This window comes from Coffea eugenioides, chromosome 1 (genome assembly GCF_003713205.1).
Source record: "Coffea eugenioides isolate CCC68of chromosome 1, Ceug_1.0, whole genome shotgun sequence".
Lineage (NCBI taxonomy): Eukaryota > Viridiplantae > Streptophyta > Magnoliopsida > Gentianales > Rubiaceae > Coffea > Coffea eugenioides.
Genome location: NC_040035.1, coordinates 2074665 through 2087037, shown reverse-complemented (window position 1 = coordinate 2087037; position 12373 = coordinate 2074665). Strand labels below are relative to the sequence as shown.

The following is a 12373-nucleotide window of genomic DNA, read 5'->3' as shown; positions in this document are numbered from 1 at the left end:
GAAACAGGTGTAGGCCTCAGCAAAGCATTGAATTAAGAAAGGTCAAGTCAAAATCCCAAGCAACTTCCATGGCAATTAATAGAATTGCATCCAAGTTTCACGGCAACTTTCATGCCCACTGGCGGGTCCATGAAAATAAATGAAATGTACATTTTCAAACCTCTGCACCTGAACAAGACTCAAGGCGATGGTAGCTCTTCAAGTTTCAGCCACTCGTTGATAGTAAGAGGTTGTGTCAGGTTTAGGGCTGCAAACGAGCCAAGTCGAGTCGAGTTTTGGCTTAATCAAATCGAGTCTTTATTTAATTTCATTGAACTTGAACTCGAACTCGACGAGCTGACAATTTCGAACTTGAGCTCGAGCTCGAGCTCGAAAAAAATAAAAAAATAATTATTTTATATATATAAAAAAATAAATAAAATAATATTTTTTAAATAAATAATAAAATATTAAGGATATATATATGTAATTTTACTATTAAAATTAAAAAAATTAAAAATATATATATATACTTAAAATAAAAAAATAAAAAAAAATATATACTCGAGCTCGCGCGCTAACGAGGTTAATATTTTGAACTCGAATTCGAGCTCGATTTCTACTCGAGCCAGCTCGGACTCGACTCGATCGAGCTCGAGTCCCGCTCGATTTGTTTGCAGCCCTAGTTAGGTTTGGTGCAACGTTTATGATTATTGGTTTGGGTATGATGCAGGTGACTATTCATATTGGGCTGTGTTAAATATGAATTATTGTTTGTGGCCCACGGCATGTAACTATTATTGAAAACCAATTTTTCATCCGAATACACAATTTCCAAAACTCAAAGCGTACTGCACGACCCTACCGCTAATAATACAAACAACGTGCATGGACCCGGCCGCCAGTGACTTTCTGATTATTTCTTGGCTTCACCAAACCCAGGTAACCAGGTACTAATAAGTATTTTTTTCCCCCTTGGTTTGCTATTAGACTGCCCCAAATTAATAAATATTTCTTATTTTAACGAATGTATCACAGGCTTTATGATTGTATTGCAATTGATATAAATTTTTCCTCAACCTCATTTGTTTACGCACAATTGCTCTACAAATCTCCCACTTTAATGTCAAACTTGTCCTGATACTTTGGATGTCCCCTTCTGTTTGCTAGTGCACCAAACCGATTTTGTGACTCTATACATGTACAACATTAATCTGAACTAGCATTATTTTGTCTGTGCCTTGGCATGGTTTATTTTTTTTAAAAAAAATTATTATGAATTCGTGCAAGCATGGATAATTTAAATAAAAAATTAATGATGATCTTACAAGTTCATTCATAATTTATAAAATTAATGTAATAATTATACTTAACTGTCATACGAATTCTTAAAAACTTCGTTAGATACTTTTATTATAATATAATAATATTCATCAAATATTATAACGCATATCAAAAAATCAATAGATATTCTACCCTTTTGTGTATGGATTTTTTTTTAGATGATTACAATTTTTATAATAACCATAAACATAGTTACATATTCCTACTTAATTAAGTACAAAAAATTTAGCAATTTATTTATGCATCAACAAATATTCAATTTCCAGCAATATTGATAAATCTATCAGTTAATAGTTAAAGTTTTTTGACACTAAGTTAGTCCATATGGATAAAAAAAAATTAAACAAATTTATCATATTGTTAGAAGAAAGAAGAACCATAAAAAAAAATAATTCAAATTTACCTAAAAAGATAAATTTTTTAGGACGAGAAAAATTAATTATAAAAAAATCGGATACAAAAATGGGGAAAACTCAAGTATCCAAATAACCGGTTAATTCCCCATCAATTTCCACTCATTTTCAATTTCCACCTTTTGAAGTCTTCTTTCGACAATCTTCTATTATCACAACTCCATTTAAGTTAAACTTGTGATCATATCATAGGCAAATAATTCAATTGTAAAAAATGAAACCCACAAGAACACGCCATTTAACCCCTTCCCAAAATATCCAAATATAGTCAACGTTTATAATTATAGTGTGAGTTAAAGGTCGGTTTCACTTCTAACTACGGTTGATTATATATTGTGCTCCAAAAGAAAAATAATAATAATAAAGAAACTCCTCAAACTTTCACCACTTAAATTTTGTATATTGTACATAAACAAGACATTTGACACAAAATGTCCGAAGTTTTTAAGTGATAGAAAACTTGTGGAATTACGAGTGACTATATTGGCAATTTCACAAGCGTAAATGCTAAGAAAGCACTCAATCACTGCCCAATTATGTCGCTACATGCCAAACCTGATTACTAATTCCACTCCATGTTTTTGATACGTGAACCAGCGGTTATTTTTCAGTTTTTCCCCTGCAAAATAACGTTTTTAGTCTATTAGGATTAATGACAGAGGTAATTAATGCTGCAAAGTCACCGGCTATGGTTGTTACTCCCTCCGTCCCACTTTGATAGTCTTGTTTTCCTTTTTCGTCTATCCTAAATTATAATCCATTTTCTAATTGAAGAATGTAGTTATATTTTAATTTTTCTTAAATATCCTTATTCAATGTAAGTTGTTGTTACTATAACTTACTCCATTTAATGAGAGTTGATTCTTTTTTTACCATTAATTCAAGTTCCCATAAAGTTGTACTCTAATTAATGTGAGGGTCTTTTAGGAAAATAACTACCTAAATGGATTGTTCCAACAAAATTAATAATTTTTTTTTAAACTGTGTGGAAAAAAAAATAGAACTATCAAAGTAGGACGGAGGGAGTATTTTCTTTTCTCTTTTACATTTTGAGCGTTGAACATTTCTTTTTTGGCGTGCTTGGGCATTTTTTAGTGGGTGAGTGGGTGGGAGGGGGGGGGGGGCAGTTGGCGCAGTATTTGGATCAAACCACAACTCCTACAGACCATTGGGATATTTTCCACAACCAAAGGCCCCAGCCAGCTTTCAATCAGAAAAAGACGAAATACCTAGCTAACCATTGATCAATAAAGGCCAAGTCAAAAATGGCATGCAAGTTTGTCAAAGATGTACTACTGCAGGACTTTTTCCGGTGGTTGAAGAGCGAACAAAAGCATCCGCTGTAAATTTCTAGCTCTTCTGAACTAGACAAAAAGGGAAAATATATAGCTAGCATGGAAACGCAGAACTCCGGGGTCTTTGGGTATCCAATTATTTTAAATAATATTTTACTTGTATTATATATATATATTTTCTAATTTATTTTTTTATTATTTTTTATTTTACATAATGCTATGTAAAATATTTTGAATCCGAGCATCCAACCGCTATGTAATTTTCTTAGTCAACCAAGTATTGGACCAGAATCAAATCGATCGATGGTGTTTTACAAATTAATATTTATGTACCGTCTTCCTAATCCAATTCTGTTTCATCAAAAAGATTCTCTATTTAATATAAAACCGAAACATGCTGAAAAGATTCTCTATTTAATATAAAACCGAAACATGCTGATGTTACACAAATATCCTCAATAACATTAGAACCGGCATTCAAATTTAGAGTAACAGTATGGTTTTGTTACGGGTTGTTAAATTCCTTTAAGTTTGATGTGCTTGAAAACTTCCAAATGTAATAATATGTTCTCATTTCATTTCTCAAGAACTAGAAAATGGGCCAAATAGATTGTCATTTTCCTTTTATTTATTAGTATTATTATTATTTTGCTACATTTTTATCCTTAAGGACAACAGTTTCTCGTGCTTCTTGGGTCACACCACTATTCCAACAACCCTTTGAGATTTTTCCACAACCGAAGGCCCCAGCAATTAAGATCTGTCAATCAGAAACAGATGTAGGCCTCAGCAAAACATTGATAAAGAAAGGTGCACTTCTACGGGGACCGAAACTAATTACTCTTAGCCTTAGGTACCATTTCGCTAGTTTTTAAAGCTTTCATAGAAAATTTTTCGTTTTAATTGCTATTTTTTGAAATTTTTATAAAAAAAATATACTGTAAAAATTTGATATATATGAGATAAAAATATAATTAAAAAATATGTTCATGAAAAATGTTAAAATTTTTCTTAGTAAACAACAATCCAAGCATGGCCTTGCAATTTAATCTATGTAAGGCAAAAAGTAATTAAAAATATGTTCACAAAATATGTTAAAAAATTTCTCAACCTTTAAGAAACACAATGAAAATCGGGTAATTAACCTAATCCCTTCCTAAAACCACTTACAATGGGGGAATGGTGGATTGTGTGATATGCAAGGAAAGAGTGTCAATGAAAATTCTTGAGTTTAATTCCCCGTGTTTACACTAAAAAAAGTATGAAAAGAAACCACTTATACTAGCTAAGAGTGTATTTTCTGCTTACTTCTCGTGTTATGAATTAGCAGTAATGAAATATTTGTTGGAAACGAAGGGAAAGTAATGCAACCTTTCCAATTTGTAAATTCAATTAGAGTAACATGTAAAATTTATTAAAGTCTATCGGCACGAGAGAATTTAGTGCTTCATCCGGCTCCCGTAAAAATAGACAAATGAAGTTTCGAAATTCTAGCGCTTTTGGACCAATACCCTTTTTTTTTCAAGGCAAAACCAATACCTTAGGTAGAATTGTCCTTTGCATGGAGTTGTGTCGTTGCTGCTTTTACTACACATTTGCAAAAAACCTTTGTCTAATGGATGTGTGCTTGTAAGATGTGTCGACCTTCTCACGTGTTGTATGTTTATCCCATTAAATTGTCTTATATTGTACTAATATTTCAAACGAGCTTTAGAAATTTTGCTGCAAGTTTATCTTCTCAAAAGATAAGTCAACCGATTTAATTTGAGTAAAAAATTGTGGGTTAATTTTTTTTTACCCTGAATAAATACTCAGATAAAACCAATCCAGACAAACCAAGGAATAGTGTTGAAAAAAAAAAGATCACAACACTGCAATACTGTTGTAGAGTTTTTCTATAATTAATATTGCCGCATTTCGTGTATGCGACAATGGGTTGTATTTGATTTGATTTTTTATTTTTTTAATCGGCGACAAAATTTTTTTTTTTTATAATAATAGTCTGTCTCCACATCTGTGTTGCAGCATTTGGGTTATATTTTGTTGTGGAGTTTTTTTTTTTTCTCAATAAATGGAAGCTATTAGCGATACTTATCAATTGTGAAATGATGAGTTTGAGAAAGAGTTTAAAATCTGATAATTGGTTTTTTATTGGTACGTAAGAGTCTAACCAAAATCTATTCTTTCTTGTCTGCAAATGGGTTCTCCATCCTTTACTTAATCCCTCGTTTTAATTGTAAGAGAACAGGCAAAGTACCTTATTCAAACTATAGAGTATTATTTGAAATATTATTTAGAATAATTATTGTAGTCTTTTTTGTGATGTAATGTATGTGAGATAAAAAAGTAGTTATGAATATATAAAGATGGATTGAAAAATATATTTATAATGCAAGCGAAATATATATTATTTGGGGTAATTTGCTATCCAATTTTTTATATATTGCCTCAGAAATATTTGGCATGTAAGGAATGATGTAAGCATTGATAAATTTGGATGCTCTTACATTCAGTTTAACTTTCTTAATCATTGTACGTAGTTAATGGGGCTTCAAGTTTTCTGATTGAATGCTGGGCCCTTCAACTTTTTCGGTTGTGGACAATATCTCAATGGTTGTTCCATCCAAGGGTGCAAATGAATCGAGCCGCTCGCGAGCGGTTCGATTCGAACTCGATTCGAGCTCAATCAATATCGAGTTTGAGTCGAGTTCGAGATGGTCGAGTCAAAATCGAGCTCGAGTTCGAGCTCAAAATATGAAGCTCGTTCTCGCGAGCTTGAGTATATATATATATATATATTATTTTTATTTTAATAGTAAAATTATATAAATATCCTTAATATTTTATTCTTTATTAAGAAAAAAATATTATTTTATTTATTTTTTAAAAAAATAAAATAATTATTTTTATTTTTGTCGAGCTCGAGCTTCAAAATTGCCAGCTCGTTGAGCTCAAACTCGAGTTCGAGTTCGATGAAATTAAGTCAAGACTCGACTCGATAAGGCCAAAGTTCGATTCGGTTCGTTTGCAATCCTAGTTCCATCCATGAAGGATAGCCAACAAAAAATTTTTAGTGGGGTGGATTAAAAATTTTGAATAATTTAGTGACTACAAGTGTACTTTACCCTACTCTGAAATATGCATTTGCTTCCATCTTCCCAGAAGAGGCATCAAAATTTATGCATTGCAAGTATTTGCTATATTGCCTTTCAAAAAAGTCTTAATTTTTTGTTCTGCCTGAATTTTGTTAAACGTGCAACTGGGGCCTCAACAATTATTAGGCTTAATTGCTTGAGACAATTTATCACGAATATCAACCAAACTGTAACATTTATATATACATACAAAAAGACATGAACTCAATAATTATATATACAGCCAAACTGTAACATTTATATCAGCCAAACAGTACATTATATATACATATAATGTAGATACATATAATGTAGAATAATGGTGCACTAAACACTACAACAAAAATGGCTTTTCTTGACACGTGTATAAGGACACTTGTTGGTTTGTGTCATTATAACACTTCTATCATGACATTTGTTATCAAATCAATAATATATACTTTAATTTTTTTTAATTTTATCTGATATAAAAATAATAATGTGTCTTTAGATTCCCTATCATGACACTTGAGAAAATGTGACATACATCAAAAAAATTAAAACATAAAACGATGTCGTTTGATTTTGGCGGAAGATTCCTTTGCCAAAACACTTAGTGAAATCTCAAAATTTCATTTTGCCGGCCAGCAAAATTTTGGCTCTTCTCATCTCTCTCGGCAAACTATCTCTCAAAGCTCTCTGCCAAAATTTTCCTTTCCCCACAAAGTTTTTTCTGCTGAATCTCTCCACAATCAAACTACCTTTGCTTCCCTATTGAAGGTATGTAATTGCATGGTTACTTTTTGCCCTAAATTGTACAATTTTCTGATTTCCTGCTCCTGCTCTGTAAACCAACTGATGTGAAAATAATTAACTCCTGTAAGCTGCAATAAGATTCTGTGGTATGCTAGTTCAAGTTCGATACTGATTTTTCTTCTAAAAGTTGCTTCATTCTCAATCTTGTTTTCATGATTTTCTGTTTCGGCTGACAGGTAAGAACTATATATTAGTTGGCATGGTTCACAAGCCCAATTAATTATAATAGATGCAGAGCTAATCAAAGAATTACTAACCAACAGAGAAGGCGCTTACCAGAAAATGGATATGGAAGGCATTGCAAAGAAATTATCAAATTAATAGGTGAGCCGCTTATAACAAATGAGGGGAAAAAATGGGCAAAAGTACACAAACTGGCTAACCACTCATTCCTTGCAGAGAGCCTAAAGGTAAGCCTTCTTCTATGTTAATCACATCACGAGTCAAGAATAAGAAAGTTCGTTGTCCCATATATGAAAATGGGAAGTGAATTTGGCATATAATATTGCTCGAGTAATTCCCTATACATGATTTGCTTCTCATAAGAATAACCTTTTGCACAGAGCAAGGTACCAGAAATGATTGCTAGTGTCGAGGAGTTGCTGGAAAGCAAAGGTATCAGCTCTCGTCTTATGCCAAAAAAGCTCCTCTTGCCCCCTGCCCTGTACCCCGGCTTCTCCCACATAAGTGACCACTACCCTTTATACTGGATTTGTTGTCCATAACCTGTTCGATAAAATGTCAACCTTCTTTCCTTTGGTACTGATATTAATTTACTCAATAATATATAAACTAATAGAATTATTGTAATTAAGATGCTTTATCCTCTTTCATATCTGTGAGCGCATTTGATGTGTTTCTGTTGCTTTGACATATGCTTTGACATTGCTGATCTCTTTCTTCAGTCTGTAATTAAGAAGAAGTATGGCCAAGATGCAACAAATGTTGGTGATGAGGGTGACATTGCTCTAATATCCAGGTTAGTTCATGGCATTTTGCTAATATGCTTCCTGTTCATTGTCATATATTTTACAACTTTGTGACTTTGACATTTCAGGAGAACAAGGAAGGTCTTGAATTGCTTAAAACAGCTATTGCTAAAGCTGGTTACACTGGTAAAGTAAGTATTGGAATGGATGTTTATACTGGTTACACTGTTCTTGAATGCTATGGGTATATGTTTTGCTGGTGAAAATGGAGCAGATGTCAAAGGCGGATGTTTGTATGGAAGCAGGCTGCATCCAAGCTTAGGGGTGTACAAGTTTTTACTTACACTGAGCTTGAGATTGCAACAAACAAATTTAGTGCAGCAAATGTGATAGGAAATGGAGGGTATGGGGTAGTGTATAGAGGGATTTTGAGTGATGGCACTGTGGCTGCAATTAAGATGTTGCACAGAGAAGGGAAACAATGAGGAACGTGCCTTTCGGTTAGAGGTTAGTGGACTTCATTTATTGCTAGTTTTCATATTATCCAATTTTTTAAGCTACATAAGCTTGTCAATTAAACTCATCTGTACACTCAATTGAAGATTTTTTTTTGTTTTTTGGTATTTTCCCCTCTTTGGCTAAATACATTGGGGAATAAAGGGAAGTGGTGAGTGAGAATGGAAGTGAGATATTTGCCTAAAAAATTAATGGTACTTCTGGCATTGGTCCAGCCATTACTTTCTTGAACATCCTAATTGAACTTATTTGATGGGTGCTTGTCTGTGGTATGGTTTATTTCAACAAGTCTGTATTGAAATCAGTTTGAAGAGTTTGAAATTGCTGCAGGTTGTGATTGGGATGGATGTGGCTGCTTCTGAGTTTTACGGTAAAGACAAGACTTATGATCTAAACTTCAAAGAAGAGGTATTGCTTTTTCACATTTTCTCCCCAGATTGTTATGTCAAACGTTCGAATTCATTGCTAAGCCAAAGGATAAAATTACATCTAGATTCATAAATTCTAGTCTTCTAAAGGGGGGTAATTTCAATCATGACATCTATCTTTTTGGTCATTCTTCTTCTTTATTTAGTATGTTTGCTGCTTTAGTAGTATGTTTAGTGATAGCAAGTAGAAATTTCAGTGCAATGATGGCAACTGGATCAGTGTGTTATTCCAAAACCTTTTGATATACAAGAAAATATAACCTGCGTTATCACCTTTGCTTTTGCCAGTTAAGTTTTGCAAACCTGCTTGGTACCAAAATTTGGCTATTCAGCAATCAACTTTATTTCGAATGAAATGAATCCTGTTTGGTATCGTTACTTTACATTAGAACGTAATTGCTAGGTGCTGATATCTTTAATTTATTTTTTTATTTGTGGTCTTTATTTGCAGAATAATGATGGCTCACAAAAGATATCAGGTTATGACTGAAGGCTCTCATTTCATTGGAAAGTTTGGAAGCTACTGCAAGTTCTTTCTACTTGCTAGGGATGAGAATATTTTAGTTTGTGCACAAGAGAATCTTTTAAGTTTGTGCACATGAGAATCTTTCAAGTTTGTATTTGTTAGGGATTTGTTATGTTAGTACTTGTTACTGACTTTTAGTTCAACAAATTATATTTGAGTATTGACTTTTGTTTTTAGATTACTATATGCATTCTGTTCTTTGGGATAATTTTACAAGTCCTTTGGGTTTCTGATTGACGGAATGTATAGCAGGGAGCATTACCTGCAGGTTGCTTCTATATCAAAAAAAAAAAAGATAAAAAAACTTCTGGCAGTTAAAAGTGTCAGCATAGAATTCGATATTCTAATGTTATACTATACCTATCATGACACTTTCAATTATCAAGAAAAGGGATTTTTGTTGGTAGATGGGATGTTATAGCAGCATAGTTTTCCTGACATGTTGAATAGTATGAGTCTATCCCCACATTGGAAGGGACAACACTCGCCCTAGGTGTGAGGATAGATAAAGTGTCAGGTTAGATTATCTATACTGACACTTTTAAATGCCGTTAAAGGCCATTTTTGTTGTAGTGAAACCTAATTACTAATGAGTGTGAAATTTCATTTGCAAAGACCACAAATGTTAGAAACTCCGGTTTTTCCCCAACTTGGATAGCAAATTATTCCAAATAATATTTCGCTTGCTATCATAAATACATTTTCAATCCACCTTTTTATATTCTCAACTACTTTTTTATCTCACATGCATCATATCACAAAAAGTGCAACAGTAATTATTTCAAATAATATTTCAAATAATACTCTATCCAAACAAAAATATTTCCAGTTTAGAAGTAGTAGGAAATGTTAAGGGTGAAGAGAAAACACTCGAGATTGATAATCAACTATTAACGAAATTCAAAATATTGCAGAATATGAGAAATCTTATAACACTTGTACAAGTTCAGACGGTTGCAAATTTTTTTATGCGGAGATGTTAATTTGGTAAGCCTTGTCATGGCATCCATGAATCATTAATGGTACACTAAACCTAATTACTAATGAGTGTGAAATTTAAGTCTTGATAGGGTTGGAGATCAAGGGTTCAAACCTTGTCTCTCATTACTTTCCACAATATGTAGCGTCCTCAAATACATATGGGTATATAGTGCATCCGTTGGTCCGATGGTGATTCAGTTCCTATAAATTTTTTCGTAAGTCCAGTTGGATTTCTTCTCTTAAATTAAGTTAGAGTAGAAGTAGATTTAGAATAAATAAAGTCACGAATTAAAAAAAAAAAAGTACTTCTTTGACAAACTAGGATAATATTAGTCGCCATGAAAGTTGCTTGGGATCTTCTTATCTTACCAAGGAAAAAAAAATGGAATGTTGCTTGGGATTTGACTTGACCTTTCTTAAGCAATGCTTTGCTGAGGCCTACATCTGTTTCTGGTTGACAGATCTCAATTGCTGGGGCCTTCCGTTGTGGAAAAAATCTCTGAGGGTTGTTGGAATACTGATCTGACGCAAGAGGCACAAGAGCCTGTTGTCCTCAAGGATAAAAATGTACACAAAACAAAAGAAAAAAAAAGAGAAGGAAAATGACAATCGACTTTCTCAAAGATGCTTCTTTGCTGGGGTTTCCTGTCGTCTGATTGAATGCTGGGCCTTCATCCTTTTTTGGTTGTTGGAAAATGCATGAATGGTTGTTCCATCTAAGATATGTCCACAATGAAAATATAACAAAACAAAAAAAGGAGAATTAAAGTTGCTGTTTTGGCAATGTTTATCTAATTGGTAAGTCATATTAGGTTCATATTTTTGACATTTCTGTCATAAACCTTTTCAAATTCAAAATTATGTTAGATTTAATTAATACAGCTATATAATGAATTTAAATAAATGTTGGCTTTTTATTCTCATCCTAGTAATTGTGATAACAATTATTATTTGCGCAAACCTGTTAAAATAAAAGTCTGTGACAAAAAGAATTGTAAATCAATTGTTACTAAAAAATAAAAAGAATTATAAATTAATTGTACTTACTATTAATAAGCACAAAAAGTTTTTTCCTCGTGGCGAAAAGATACGACGTCCACTTGATAAAACATAAATACGTCCAACTCAACAACCAATCGTATCATGAACTAAGCATTATTTTATAGGGTTAAAATATATTTTAGGTATTATATTTTTAAAAATGTAAAATTAATTATAAAAAATAAATAAATACAAGAGAGGATAGGTAAAATTAAATAGATAAAGTATATAAATATAAAGGAAGATAATAATTATTAATATGTGTATATACATAATAGATTAGATAAATGTTAGGTGTGTTAACGAGACAGGATATCCGTTAAAAAAATCCTATTTTATATTATGTATATATATATATATGGTATGATATGACTTATTCCCGTCTGAACTTTAAGTGCAAAATTCATAATGGTAAAATGAAATTTATACATGGGTTCCCACAAGAGACTGAGATACACCAGTTTGACCGGAAAACCAGTCAATGCATTCACATGAGCAAGTTAACGAAGGAGATAAAAGAAAAACTAGGAAAATAATCCAAACTATCCAAAATCGACTAAAGCAAGAAAGTAATAAGAAAAATTATACCCAAAACGATTAAATTTATAACCAGCGGAACACGTTGTAGTGAAATTGAATACGTATTCACTTTTTTGTTTTTGGATTTTAGTTTGAAATTAAAAATATATAATTTATAACAAACACGCTTATTTTCCCAGTTCACAAAAAGTATTATTAGCAAAAATTAAGAATGTAAAGTGGACCCTCATTTACGGCGCTCCAATCCTAAATTATGTAAAGCTCAATCCTCAATAATATCAGATTTTTGCTTCAAAAAAAAAAAATCGATCAGATTTAAAAAAATGTATTTAGAAGGCTAAGGATTATTTACTGCAATGTGATACATGTTGCCAAGACAGCAGCTATAATTGTCCTTTCTTGGATGGAACAACCACGGGAGATATTTTGTTCACACACCGAAAAAAAAAAAA

At 32.3% G+C, this 12373-nt stretch overlaps 1 long non-coding RNA gene across 3 annotated transcripts; it reads left to right on the top strand.

The window, feature by feature from the left end:
* The first annotated feature begins 6773 nt into the window (after window positions 1–6773).
* Window positions 6774–9519, top strand: LOC113781403. Of its 3 annotated transcripts, none has more exons than XR_003469597.1 (7): window positions 6774–6924; window positions 7224–7370; window positions 7524–7575; window positions 7866–7939; window positions 8018–8080; window positions 8736–8813; window positions 9285–9519. It is a non-coding gene; the product is annotated as an uncharacterized LOC113781403 (long non-coding RNA). The 3 variants fall into 3 exon arrangements; XR_003469596.1 differs by having other exon boundaries at window positions 7137–7370; XR_003469598.1 differs by lacking the exon at window positions 9285–9519 and having other exon boundaries at window positions 7137–7370; window positions 8018–8396; window positions 8736–8775.
* The last annotated feature ends 2854 nt before the right edge of the window (window positions 9520–12373 follow it).